Below are 13,410 nucleotides of genomic sequence, written 5' to 3' on the forward strand. Positions count from 1 at the left end.
GATATCACCGCTATTTTACTAGCAACACAGTTCCTCTGCTAATATATATATAAATGTATTTTGTAAATCTGATAGCTGGAACTCTCTAGTAGTTAATATGTAATGTCACAGTTTCATGGTATTAGAAAAAGACATTGTCATTTGTCTTCCACTAAAGCACAAAGATGCAAATCTATTTTAATTGGATAGTTCTTGGTAGAAGAAAAATTAATTTTGCTAGAACAGGAGTGTAGACCACAGATGACTTATAGTCCATGGCTTTCATTCTGTGGAAGATCAGAGCCTGGTAAATACAATATTTTTAAAAACGTTAAAGATCTCTCTGCTTTTTGTTCAGGAATACAAAACTAGCTGTTCAATTTCTTATTGCGTTAACGCTAATTTATGTCTTCACTTCCTTTGCTTGTGCTTTATGCCTTCCTTTTTATGCATGCTTTCAACCTGAATTGAAATGAGTAAGTTAATATTGTTGACCAGAGATAGCACTCCTTAAAAAAAGGGGGGGGGGGGGGGGATAACATTTTTCTGTATGAGTCTTGAAAGTTAAATTTCTCTCAATAATCATTTAATGTTATGAGAAACTTTTTTAACTGCATTAACAGACCAGCTAAAAAACACTCAGATGCTCTGGAGAGAGCATATTAGGAATTTTTTGTTTACTTTCTTTTCCTGTAATGCATTCATACTAGGAAACTAAAATGTCTTCATCATTCCAGCCGGTGAAGTCAAACCAAAGCTTTTTTCAATGCCTGGTTTTAAAAATAGCGTGTAGAGTAGCAGAACACAGTCTCGCTTAGGATTAAGGAGGTAACATTTTATGTATTTGAACCTTTAGTTCTTTTGTTCATTGTCTTTTACATTGTTTGCTGGTGAACACTGCAGATCTTTGTGGAAATCATTCACATTCTAGTCAACAATCGATGTATTACAGTGACCATGTGTGCTCATGCATGCTCTTCCTCTCTTTTTCCTTGCACTAGTGCCTGAGGCAAAATGTGGGTATCTGCCAGTCACTTGTCCTGTAGTTCTCCCCTCGTCAGAAACTGTTTTAACATTTACTTATCCCAAAAGAAATTAGAATTTTGATTCTCTTTCTACATGGGTTCTGTTGCTTGGAGAGTACAAATCAGGATTTTGTGAACCTCCTAACCTTTTAGTTGGCTCTGTTTCTGAAACTCCGGTCTTGTTTTCTCTGTTGGTTTTTGGTGGAGACAGTACAGAAGGACAGATGTAAAACAGAGACCGTGCTGCAACCTTTGTGCTCTTCTACCGCGAAGCTGTAGTTTTCTAGTGCTGGGTGTCTGTATGCTGTGTTTCTTGGAGGAACATGGTGTTGCTGAAGACTTAAAGTGAAAATGGCATCTTGAGTGCTGCTGTAAACATATAGTAGAGCTCACGCTCTACTCTGCACTGCTGCGGCCTCACCTTGAGTACTGTGTGCAGTTTGGGACACCACAGTATCTTGCTTATGAAAGATACAAAGCTGTTAGAGTGTGTCCAAAGGAAGGTAATAAAGATTGTGAAGGGTCTAGAGGGGAAGACATGAGGGATAGCTGAGGTCACTAGGATTGTACAGCCCAGAGCAGAGCAGGCTGAGGGGAGGCCTCATGGCGGCCTGCAGCTCCCTCACGAGGGGAGCGGAGGGGGAGGTGCTGAGCTCTGCTCTCTGGGGACAGTGACAGGACCTGAGGGAAGGGCATGAAGGTGGGACAGAGGAGGGTTAGGCTGGGTGTTAAGAAAGGGTTCTGCACCCAGAGGGTGGTCGGGCACTGGGACAGGCTTCCCAGAGCAGTGGTGACCAGTGCCTGCACCGAGCCTGCCACAGTTCAAGAAGCGTTTGGACAATGCTCGCAGACACATGGTCTGATTTTTGGGTGGTTCTGTGTGGACCCAGCAGTTGGACTTGATGATCGTAATGGGTCCCTTCCAACTCTGATATTCTATGATTCTAGGTTAGGTTGCTAGCTGTCAAGTGCTTTTTGCTGAGAGGGTGGTCATGATGCACAGGGGATGATCTCTTGTTTGGCAGCATTTCTTTCTGTGAGTGTTTCACACCAAAAACATGAAGGTTCTCAAACCTACCAGACTCTGAATATTGTTTGCAGCTTGGGGTGTTTGATAAAACGTCTTGTTGGAATGTGGCATATCTGAAAAGGAAGTAGAGAAAATACTGGTAGGAGAAAGCAGCCCATGTGAGTCTGCACAGCTGGACCAGAAAAAACAAGAGTTGCAGCTGCAGACAGGAGATATTGCAGGAGTGCTTCTTACTACTTAGTTATTGCTACTTGGCTTAAAGGAAAGGCTGAACAAGAGAGAAAAATCAAAAAAAATATGAATACATGGTTAGAGTCAGATACAAGAGAGTTTTTGTGTATGGCGTAAGAAGTTGTGGATTATGAAGGCCCGTCCTGGCAGCTGCTTTGCAGTAAGACTGTCACTGCCCAACTTGCAAGAGGCATTTTGCTTTTGTTTCCAAAATCGGATACAGTACATCATGCCAATTTATTATTATCTAGTGCTTTTCTCAGTGAGACTTCTGAAAAGATTGCCTTGAAAAGAGGATTTGTTACTATATTCTAAGAACTTCCTATGTCAACCTGTAGGTCAGTAATCAAGAGGATGTTTGAGTGGGAATGGTAAATATGGTCTGATAGCCCTAATGCTGCCACAATGCTGGCACAGTTGGAAAACAGCAGTTACCCCGTGACTTTGAAGAACAGGTGGAAACCGTGGCATAGTTGTTGAGCCAATAGTATTTCACAAGCAGCAGACACTCAGCCATAGTTATTGCTCATAAATATCCATAGCCAGCATGCTGAGGGTATGAATAAGCATCAGTCAATTGGCTAGTAGCAGGCACTGCTGAAGTGCCATTATTATCAATGTAAAAGGCATGCTATTTAAAAAAAAATAATTTTTTCGAAAGAGGATGTTAACCAACATGGTGTAGTATAATCGAATGACTGCTAATTGTTATTTATTAGAATAGCTATCCTGCAGTTCAGAGCTGCCATTCAAGTAATCTTGTGTATTTAAACCACTTTTTTTTTCTTTCCCTCTAGAATATGTAGGCAATTGTTCAGGGCTTAGTTTGGGTTTGTTAAGTGCAGCATTCTCTTTGTCATTTGACTATGCATAATATCAAAAAAATTAAAAGCAGTATTTAAACTTTTAAAGGTATTACCATGTTCATTGGATGGTTTAAGTGCATTCAAACCTTATATAAAATGTAACCCATTTTTTATATGTAGGTGTATTTTCTGCATATATGTAGGAAAATGACATATAATTAGGTGCAAGTTTAAATAACTTACCCTCAAAAAAAAAAAATCCTCTATTGCTTATCTTTAAGATTATTTTCTAATTTAGTTAGAAATAAGAAGTTGTATGAGGAAGGAGAACTTCACTAGGAAAGACTTAGCATTTGTTTACTACCTGTGGTCAGTGACCATGTATAATGTTGTTGTGGTCTGCGACTTTATCTACATTCTCTCATGCTCTTTTAAACCTGGCCTTACTAGATCATCTTTCAGAATATGAAACTTGCAGTTTCTTGAATTTAGAGGTAGGGCTTTAGAACAGAGCACTTGTGCTTTATTTCCATGGCTTCTTCAGCAAATCCAAATGGGCTTAAACTCCTGTTGATAATTTTATAGGGAAGTAATTGCTACACGTGAAGTCTTCCCAAAACATCTAAGTGGCATATACACGAGCAAGCCAAATTTAAGACAAAATCAGTGTGAAGCAAGTGGAACTGGCCCCATAGGCCATTTGCTTCTGGAATCCACTTTTTTTTTCTTTGCTTTTATTGTCTCCCCTACTGTGGGTAGCTCCATTCATATGTGGACAGCTGCATTCAATTCTTGCTGCTCACTTCATGCCACTTATGCACCCCTCATAATCCAGAGCAGAGGTTAATGTATTCAAGCTCAGTGAGGAAAAATGTAGAGGCATATAGGTAAACAGAGTCCCACATAGCTGTAAAACATTTACAAGTTATATATATATATAAAATCTCCAATCTCCATATTCTGGAGTGTGTACTAGGATTTAGGATACTTAGCTTTCTTGCTATAGGACTCTCGAGAGCGTGTTTGACAAGTGAATGAGCATGACAAGGAACCTAGATGGTCCTGCTTGTGCAGAAGACTGTTGATAAAATGTGAGCAAAAAATGACCTTTATAGGCAGATTTAAGGGAGGAAAATGTGGTAGCTTGGGAAATGTGCTGACAACCTAAGGGCCTCAGATGCAGCTATTTTGTAACTTGGTATGCTAATGACTTCAAAGTGACCTGTGTTCCACTGTGCTGCAAATAGATTTCTTTGTATTGGTACACATGGGCTTGTGGTTTCTGGTCCATAGCCTTATTCATTAATCCTTACTGACATCTATTATTGAATTTGCCTTCTCTAAACAGTTGGTTTCCATCTCTGTTATTAAATCTACATCCTAGCAAATAGATAAAAATTACCTTTAAAACACAGTCTAGTGAAGACACAAGCTATTGACCCAGACATTCGTTTCTGTAAAGGCGGTACCCCTACTGTTTAAATATAGATTTTTATTTATTTTTGGGGGGTTAGTTGATATTCACATGTGTGTGCAGATCTGACAACAGTTTTGTTCTCTTGGTGAGGGAATTTTTCCTGGAAGGTTACAAAAGCCCATTAATACAACCACACAATGCAGTGCTGAGGAGCGTGCATGCATGAACTACAAGTCTGCCAGCTTTTTGTTAAGCTCTGCAGGGGGCAGTATAGTGAAATAAAGCCTTTCAGGCCCTTTTAATGTAGTTCTGACCTTCCACTCTATAATAAACAGATGACTGGAACCAGAAAGATAGGTCATTGTGATTGCAGTTAATATTTGTAAGGACCAAAGCAGCTCTCAGCCTTTGAGGTAGAAGGGAATAATCTTAAGTGTGAAAATGTATCATCACAAGAATGGAGAGGATCAAAGGAAGGCCAGCTGGTGCTCGGACATCTTTTCATAACCTTTATTACAATGCTAGAATACACTAACCTCAATGGGAAGTCCATTCAATTCATGTATTTCAAATAGATAATCTGTATTCTGGTGAAACAATGAAAGCTAAAAAAGCCCCTTCTGAAAAGGGGGTGGTCGACACAAATTTGCCTATGATTTAATCATACTGGTTTTCTAAAATCAGCTTAGCTTTTTCAATGCAAATATATGAATGTATGACATGCTTATTTTAGAAGTGGCTGAAAATTTGTAAATTTAGGTACAGCATTTTAGCGATGTTCTTCTTCCACTTCAGAATAAAACTGCTTTGCGTTTTTCACTTGCCGTGCACCAAAGTAATACGCAGTAATTCAGGGAAGAAAAAAACTATACAGAATAACCAGTAGGATTAAATCAGCCAGGAGGCATGTTTATGTGGAGTCCCAGAAAGGCCAAGATTAAGGCTGACTAGTTTTGTCAAACATTGAAATTTAAGGTCGGGCCTCCAGGGAGCATCTTACCACTGTAAGCATGTATGAAATTAGCAATATCAAAGTAGAGAATGAGTGAACGTTGCTGTTCAGAGTTAGACTGCTGCAGTAAATTCCTGTGTCCACACTCTGAGGGCAGCGCTGCCAGATCTGTTCTAACTGGATGGGGAAAAGCAGTGGGGCTGTAGGTATGGCCCAGAGGTGAGCACTTCTGCCACAATATTTTTTCAGATGGAGAACACCAGTGGTACAGCGGGATCACTGGAACATTAAAGTTCAAACTGAAGCATTAAATGGCCTAGACATTACTTTGAGGTTTGGATTTCAATCACTTTCTGAATTTGTTCCCTTCTTTTTGAGCAGAGTTTATTTAATGTTTTGTCTGAAGATTGACACCTATGTAAGGGTTGCATTATTTATGAAGCTAAGTCTTTGACAAGAAATTCTGCAGTCAATCCCTTAATATTGCCAAACAGCAAATGGACAAAAGAATATTGCCTTTTCCTACCCAGAAGGGGATTGTGGACAGTCATCGCATCAGCTGAGCAATGACTGAAGCGTGTGAAGCAGGTCTGAGGGGTGCTGCAGTTCTGACAGTTTCAGGAGATACAACAACTTAGTTTCAATTCAAAAGTCATTAATATCATTCCTAAATTCTAAAGCTCAGAAGAAAAGGCATTTCTTTTTCTCCAAGTAATTTGCATGTCAAATCTCTCCCTCTCCCTCTCTCGCGCACCCTCTCTCTCCTGTCAGTGATGTCTCTCTCGGCAGCTGTCTAGTAATGAATCACTCCTGTCATCTGAAGCATATTTTTAACACTTCTGGACGTGCTCTAAAAGCAAATGCTGTTAAGCAAAACAATTTGCACTGTTTTTCCCTACGCGCTCTTCTCTTCCCAAAACCTTTCTTAATCATGATCTTAGAAGCTGGGTCACAGGGGAATCACGTACTGGAAAATGCAACCTTTAGTATTTGTGAGAGTATCATAATGTTACATCATGTCCTCATATAGTGCAGGTCTTCCATCTGACTTGCAGCAGAAGTGAAGTTGCCTGAAGCTTGAGAATTTCACTTCATTAAGATTCATACGAATGTTGCCTTTGGTTTCACTCATTGTAGTCTGTACCCTCTCAAGCTTGAACTTCAGTTTGAGTTCAGGAATTGAGCATACAAAAAGAAAATCGCTGTCAAAGCTTAGTTCAGCTGCTGATACGGTAAAGTAGATTAGATTAGGCTATGTTTGCTTCAGAGCAGTTATTTTACAGCCTGAAGTGGAGAACATAATCACAGGACCTGATAAATTCTTTGTCTTGTGGTCATGAGTTTGTTATCCAAAAAAAAAAAGAAAAAAAAAAAAGGACATCAACCTTTAAGAGCTTTTGCTCTTAAAAACTTTCCCTTTTCTCATCTCTTTGTCGGAAGAATTCCCACTGCACTGTTAGGGCACCCAGGTTCTTTGCTAGGTGCCTGGAGGGCCTTTCAATTCATCCAGTTACAGTCATACAGGAAGAAAAGTGTATTTTTTCTTCTCCCACCAGCTAGTAAATGACTACTCTTGTAATTCTAATATTTGTCGGGAATACAAGGTGTTAAACTCTGGATCCAAATGATTAATTACATCAGCACATGAGAAAAATGGGAATCCTGATAGCTCCCAACTGGAAAGAACTTTCTTCCCAATTAAAATGTGGCTTTTAAATACCTAAGGCCAAGTCAGCTTTGATTTTTCCAAAGCCTAGAGGCAATAACCCTAAAGGATGTTTTTCACTGAAATCTTAGTGTAAGCATTACATAGACAATATTTATGAACCACGCACTTCCATTTTGGGTTTTCAGCTGGAATTTGTTTTATTTTCTTGTTGCTTTATGTCATGCTTTTTTTTTTTGATGTCCTTAGATGAACCCAAGTGTGACCAAATATCAAATAATCTTAAAGTCTAGGACATGAAAGTATACTGTGTAATGTATTTCTGATAAGGAGGGTTCTCATATGTGGACCGCAATATGGATTGAGTGACCTGATTATCCTGCATATATCATGTTGTCTGTGGTAGTAACCTGGTTGTAGTGGAATCATCAGAGAATTATCACTTCTGAAAGTCTTAAGTTTTAAACAAGCTTTGTCATCCAATATTAATATTGGCCCCATTCAACAGCTTAATTATAAGATTTGGACTGTTTGCTGTTCTCAAAAGTTCTGCCCTCTGATGAGGTGAATTAAAAAGGGGTTAGCCTTTGGTATTGCAAAAGACTGACATTTTAAATGCCTAGAAATCAGAAGATCAAAAGAATTTCAAAGTATTTGTAGCCATTATTTGTAAGTCACATTTATGATGCTTTAGGATATACTTACTTGATTTTTGAGCGACTGGTTAGTATCAAGTATTGGATTGCTTAGCCTAAGTTCATAGAGGAAGAAGGGAGAGAGAGAGAGCAATTTATTTCCTCGTATAAATACACTGGGACATACTTGTCTCCAATAGTGAAGTCTGATATAAATTCAGAGGTGTAAATCGGTTTGTCCACGAGGTGGCAGTGAAAGTCTGAGTTAATAAAGGTGAATTATTCCTGTGCTCCACCTTTTCTAGTTTCTCTTGTGTAGTCAGTTGTTCAGCTTAGTATTACCTTCTCGGTATACATCATAGGTAATCAGACTGTGGCTTTATTAATAGTGATAAAACTAATTTCTTTGTAAGGAAGCGATAATTTGGTTAACTGATTTGCTACTTATATCTTAAACTAAGGAAATAATTTCTTACCCAAGGCATTCCTTCTGAACGTAGCTGGAAACAGAATTTTTAACACAGTCAGAATATGGCTGTGCTTCACTCGTTGCTATTGTGATATAAATAGAAATAGTTTTACAACTGCCCTTATCACCATATATTTTGTGAGCACATGCTTCTGCTTCATCCTGTACTGCTTTACAGCTGTTCCTCTTGCTGCAGGTTGCTGCACAAAGGAAGCCAGCTCCCTAGCACTCCTGCAGCAGCCCCTTGGGAAATGTTCTGGCCACCTGACAGAGCTCTGTGGGCTGTGACTTACACTGTTCCTGATACCATTCTTTAAAGAAACCCTTTACTACTTCCACGTAACCCAAAAGGATGCTCAGCACACCACATAGTTTGAACACTACTCTATATTGAACTTACTGCTAACGGCCTATTTCCTTCCATCCTTCCATTGGGTGATGCCAACCTGCTAACTTAAGAAGTCATTCCCCACTAATGTTCCCCACAAAACTACTGTCCTGGCTCCTACTTTTGGCAAGGGTCTGAAAGTGTTGCCTGGCTGAATGTATTCAAACTGAAAGGGAGAGGATCAGAGGAACCAGACAAAGCATAACCTGAGTTGTCTGTGTTCAAAGTGATTAAAGTGTTTGGAAGTTGCAAGATTGAAGTTGCTTTGCAGCAATGTCCCCCAAACGGGAGGAAAATAGGTCAAAAGTCAAGAAATAAGAGTCTGAAAATGGTTCCTTTAAGAGTTAGCAAATATTCTCTTGAAAAAAAATACGAAAAATAAAATCTAATACTAAAGTGAAAAGTAAGGATTTTGGTCCTTACATGCAATTTTCAAGGATGTCGTAATATGGAGTTGCAGTATTTGGCTTTGTGATTTTGGCTTTGCAGGTTAGTAACAGGTGTAGATGAAACATTATGATTGGTTTTAACAGCTCTGGCAGCAATGAAGACATTTATCAAGTATTATGAGTCAAATACTATGACTTTGTCAGTACTTTAACTCTGCAACCCATTGTTCTACCATTTGTGGTAAAGGCTGTTTTCACTATAATTGGCATTACCTCGTTGTTGCTACCTGTGTCACTGCCAGAAAAGCAGCAGATTGCCCAAGCTGGAGCAAGACGTGCACTTCCCTCTTGCTTCAACCAGGATTTTACTGCTATAGTGTTTTCAACTCTGTTCAGTAGTATTTCTCCCAATGAGTCTTAAATAAATGCAAATGTGTTTATTTAGTTGCTATTCTTTGAAAGCATATTGCTTTCTATATTTCCTGAGTGCACAGCAGCTGATAAGCACAAGTACTGTGCTTGTTTTTCACATGTATTTTAAGTACTCATCTCCACCAGAACTGTCAGTTGCTTTATTAATAAACATTTTATAATAGAGATCTGTTAAAATACTGATCCCCAAAAACATTCTAAAGCAACTTGCATCAATTATTTTGTAGAAAACAATTTCTTTTCATATGTTTTCAGTATATACTGGTAGTGTTTTGGTCAGTTGGTTTTCTTTAGGTAATCTAAATGAGTTATGTACATTGGACAAGGATATTAAGGACATTCAAGCCTTTTGTTAAATTTGTAAAATCACCTTGCTGCCTCAAAAAGACACCTTCCTGTAGGTAGGTGTCTAATAGGCACCTGTAAGCATATGTGAAGTCTTTAAAAGTTGTCCTTCAGTTTTGAGCAAAGCTGGACTTTCAGCTCTTTAGTTTTTGTATACAATCTGTGTTGGGTTGGTTAGATCACTGTAGGTTCACATGAACCATATTTGCTATCCATTTGTAGTTGATATTATATATGCTTGACATAAGTGTAATTTTTCCAAAATAAGAGGAAGAATAATCTTTATCGTATGGGATGTATCAGTATGGGATGCCTTTATATACATTCCATTGCCCTATGGTGTTCTGTGTGCATAATGATATTCATCTGAAAATAAATTGTCCCAAATTGACATTATTGTAGCTTGAACAAAAATCATGCTTCAAAAAGGGCCTAAACTTTCTCTGAAATCCCATGAATTAATATGCTGATCCTTTAGAAAAATGTCTCAAGTAAGAAAGTAATTAAAAGCCTCTACATCCAAAGATCGTAACTCTTCCCCAAAAACAATGTATTAGAGATTTAGATTTACTGAAGCTTGCTATGACCTGATTTGATAAAAAATATATATATATGAATTAAAATTTATCAGTGAGGAGGGGGCAACCGGTCCCTGCTGCTGCTATTTCTAGAATGTTTTCGTGATCTCCATGGCTGCACAGTAGATTGGCAGACTCAGCAGGTTAGCTCTTTAATGTCTGATATCCCTCTTTAGTAGAAGTGATAGATACTTCCTTACCTCTGTCAAGTATGTCCTTATGCAGCACTTGTTTTTGACTTTCTAGTGGTCGACATCTATATACAATGATTGGAGACAGAAAGAAACAGGAACAGACTACTGGGAAACTACAAAAAATGTCCATCTGCTCATCTTTTTGTCCAGTGAGCTTTATGGTCTTATGACTATCCACAAATTCTTTTTTTGCCTAGAGCCAACTGGCTTGAGTTCAGCTGAGCAAAATACATTTAGGCAATTGGGAAGGCATTAAAGTTGCCCTTTTGACTTCTTTGTAGAGATTATAACCTGAAGATTGTCACTAAACTTCTACCATTGATTACCTTGGCCATCCCAGCACTCTTCAGAATAATTGTCCTTTTCTGTCCCTCAAACCTCAGGACTGATCTGCTTTTCTTTTGGAATGCAGCTTTATCTATAATGAGAAACAGAGCATGGAAATGTTAGTTCATCCCTGTCCAGTGCTTTGTAAATGTAAAGTATTTTTGGAAGCTGTGGGTTCAATTGCTTGTACTTTCCTCAGGCAAAGCAATCTAGCATTTGTTCTTCACAGCTTGCCCATAGCCTAGCATTCAAGGAACTCTTGCTCCCCTTCTGTTCCCACAGGGCAACTGGATGCCTTTACTGCCACTTCTGATCGAAGGTGCTCATTCAAGAACCCAATTTATGGAGAGTCCTGAATGCGGTCAGTGGAGTTGCTGTACTTTAATGCTCAGTGGGAACCCTGTCTTTATGGAATTGCTCCTTGCTTGTCATTTTCTTCTCCTATTTTTCACTGTTTTCATTTTGACTTACTCTTTTTTGAATGTGCATCACTTCTAGAGATTTGATTGATTTTAAATACCTAAGATTAGAATTCTTAGCATCTAGGATGCTTAATGCCTTAAGATGCAGTCTTCTAAAGTAACATAAAATAATTTAAGTAGAGTGGTATCATTGCAGCATATTGTACAAAATGCAGGTAGTTTTGTTGTTTTTTTTTTAAGTTCTTAGATCTCTTGCTGTGCAGCATCAGTAATCCTGTGCTAGTCAACATCCGTGTTGTCTGGGTGTAGCTAGTCTTGGTTTTCTTTTTGTTTTTCAGCTAGTAGAGCAGAAATTGTTCCAGTGGCAACCAGATCCTGCAGGGTTAATGCTATTTCTCAGAAGTTTCTACTGATACTGCTTTTTCTCATGGTTTTTCAAAGTATCTTTTCTGACATGGATTGTCAGTTTAAAAGAATGCAAAATGCGTTACCAGGATTGAAAAACTTGGCTGTTTTAAACCAGTGATAAAGCTCTAATCTTACAAATGTGTGATATGTAGCATACATAGGATCTCAACGAGGTTTTCCTTTTATAGTTCTTAATAGCAGGCAAGATTTACACATGTAAAACTCTTTCCACACAGAATATAAAACGGGATTATTACGTGATAATAGAAGTACATTTTAAGTCAAGAATACCTTTCTGATATTAATTGGAAGAGTTACACAGTTTCACTTCATTCACAGAATTGCTCCATTTACTTCATTTCATTTGCTCCATCTCTGGAAAACATTACTAGTAAGCATAGTGCCTTGCCGTTTAGTAACATCTCTGTTTGTAGTACTGTTTTTCAGTACCATGTTTAAAGCTTTATCATAAAAAATTTACTTACAGTGGAGAGCTGCTGTAGTCTAGGCACCTAATTCTAATAATTGATTACTTTCAAAAAGATGCAATTCATCCCTTCAGTAAAGGTAGCTGGCTCATTCATTACTTGTTTTGCAGGCTCTGCCTTGTATTTCTTCATAATTTCACTTGTTATTTAGTCATTTGAAGCGAGTAGATGTTTTGTATCTCTCTTTGTCTTCAGACATTTAAATATCTTTGTCCATAAGAAACATATTTAGGAGATAAAAAAAACAACATGTGTGAAAATTGCCATAGGAAGTATTCAAAATTTAGGCTCATCTCGCATTTGGCTGTTTTTGAACACTTTGACCATCATTCTTTCCATTTCCATTTTAGAATTTCTTCTCATCGTATATTTAGATATTGCACAATTTTTTAAAAGTACTGACCTAAATCATCAAAAGCGACCACTGATTTCCCTTGCCTCAGACTTTGAGTGCTCAGATTCAGAGCTGATCTTGAGTAGCTGGCTCCATTCCTCACGCTTTCTTGAAGCCTTTCAGTTTCCCTTCCAAAGAGAGAAATACCCCAAAATCACTTGCTGCTTTTGGAAATTTCAGTCAGTGGAAATGAAATGAAAATGAAATCTTCTTAGAATGCTATCACAGCTACAAATTGAATGAAAGAGCATAGCCACAAAGATACAGACACTTGAATTTGCATGTACATTACAAAATGCCTGATTGCTTTTTTTTTTTTCTTTGTCCTGGACAAGTATTTGCAGACTGAAATACAGCAAGATCAATGCCACATGTAAAAACTTAAATGGCAGCTTTTGAAAAATTGCCCCATTAACCTGATGAGTTTCTAATTACAGTAAAATGTAAAAGCTTTTTTTCCTGTGCTATGTAGGATTTTGTCCTAACAGATTTTTTTAAAGATACCCTGCTGTTAAAATAATTTAGCTGCAGTGTTTGAGTATAATTTGTCCTATATTTCTTTTGCTTTCTCTGAGGAGTTATATAACTTTTTCATTTCTAATGACTTTTCCTAAATATAAATGTGATGTTATATTACGCACCTCCTTTGGCTCCAAACCAATTAATTTGAAGTGGTTCAAGGCCAAAGAGAAGTCTAGGATTGCATCCTAGCATTCCTGGTGAAAGTTTTGTTTATGCAGCTTTTGTTTTAAATAAATGGTTCAATGGTTAAGTCGATCTTCTGTTGAAATTAATCTTATATTTTAAGTTCATGTAATGTTCTAAATTAATAGAG

At 38.0% G+C, this 13,410-nt stretch overlaps 1 protein-coding gene across 1 annotated transcript in view; it reads left to right on the plus strand.

The window, feature by feature from the left end:
- The window catches only part of ZBTB49 (zinc finger and BTB domain containing 49), a 34,693-nt gene that overhangs the window by 19,473 nt on the left and 1,810 nt on the right, over positions 1–13,410 (plus strand). The window contains exon 10 of the transcript XR_007708173.1: positions 11,146–11,224. The gene's annotated coding sequence lies outside the window, so the exon portion shown is untranslated. The remainder of the gene's footprint in view (positions 1–11,145; positions 11,225–13,410) is intronic.

Source organism: Cygnus atratus, chromosome 4, assembly GCF_013377495.2.
Source record: "Cygnus atratus isolate AKBS03 ecotype Queensland, Australia chromosome 4, CAtr_DNAZoo_HiC_assembly, whole genome shotgun sequence".
NCBI classification, from domain to species: Eukaryota; Metazoa; Chordata; class Aves; order Anseriformes; family Anatidae; genus Cygnus; species Cygnus atratus.